Raw genomic sequence first — 1,592 nt, 5'->3', positions numbered from 1 at the left:
GATTGTAACTGATTGACAAATTTCCCTACATCGACGTAAATACTAAAACACTGATCAATTCAATGCTTATTTACGTCGATGTACTGTAGGGCAATAAGATTTGTCAATCAGTTGCAATGAAAAAACCTCGACGGATTTCATGAATTTGGATGTCCATATTTTGGTTAAGTTTTTACTTGGATAATTTCATTTATGTTATCACAATGACTTTCGATCACTTTTAAGGAAGCTGAAAGTGCTCTTTTTGGCAAATATTGTTTATTTCAGTATATCAACCGACCTATAAAATGTTAGCTAGATAAATGTCATCTTGTATAGGATAGTATTCGGCGTAATTCATAGTGCCGATAATACAAGGCCGACACACTTAGAAGTACCGTATATGATTTTGTCCCCCAATAAAAAATTACAACGGGAGCTCCGCAATGATATCTTTTAAAATAGTTAATCAATCCAAATACAAATTCAGGGTATGAAACTATAACTCATTACCCACATCTTACAGAAAATCCCATTCGATTTGCTTCAGTGGTCAAAGAGAAATGAGGAATTTTGTAGAGGATGTCAGGAATCTCTTCCCTCTAAGTTTTGTCTATTGTATTCACACACAAGAGCATCGAAGTGTTTAAATTGGAAGAATCAGACTCATGACATGTTTTACAACAATCCACATTTCTCTGTGACCGCTTAACCAAATTGAATGGGGTTTTCTGCAAAATAGAGCTAAGATGTTATGTTTTAAGACCTTGAAGTAGCATTTAGACAGTTTAATCATTATAGGGTGTTATCAATGCAAAAATCTGATTGTATTTTTTTTTTTTGGGGGGGGGACATACTGTATATCTTGCGAAATCATGAACTGCTGAAGCTGTTTCACGCAAGCAATAAAAGTGCAAAGGTACTACAAGTAAATAATGATCAAACGCATAATATATCTTTTCTTTGTTATAGAATAAGCTGACCGTTGCAGACCTCCCAATGATAAAACTTTTGAAGTACTGTAGTAACAACAATGATCTACGCACATGCATGGATATACCAAAAACGAAACGAACATGTTGAAGAGGTCTTCGCGATGCTATTTTGTTTTCGGTTATTCTCTTGAAAAGTATGCTCTTGCAACATTATAGCTAAACTGTCTCCGATACCAGACCAGTGTCCTATCTTATATTCTATGCCGGTGCTCGTTGGCCGTTCGACCAGAGAACGGTGGCATGGCGTCGAGCGTCCACGGAAGCTCCAGCTCGCCGCACGACTCACACGCGTGACTCACTGATGTTTATGCAAAGAATCCTAGATATCTTATTGGTCAATCACTTTGAAGCCCTTGTTACACCATCTTAGATTTGTGCGTACGCAACGCGTGATCTAGGTGACAGTCTCACTTTGCTGGAAAAGGCGTGCACGTCCCCATAGAATTTGTGTGGTAACATGGCGGCACAGTGGCTTCATTTATTTGACACGTCAGCGTGCACAGCCCTGACGGGCCAATGAGATATCCAGATACTTCTAATACAGATCAGTGGCGTGAGTAGCTGTGCGTGGCCTGTATACCTGTAACATAACTGCATGTGTCTGTATCGTGGAATTGG

This window comes from Diadema setosum, chromosome 16 (genome assembly GCF_964275005.1).
Source record: "Diadema setosum chromosome 16, eeDiaSeto1, whole genome shotgun sequence".
Lineage (NCBI taxonomy): Eukaryota > Metazoa > Echinodermata > Echinoidea > Diadematoida > Diadematidae > Diadema > Diadema setosum.
The sequence above is the reverse complement of the archived record's forward strand: the minus strand, read 5'-3'. Positions refer to the sequence as shown.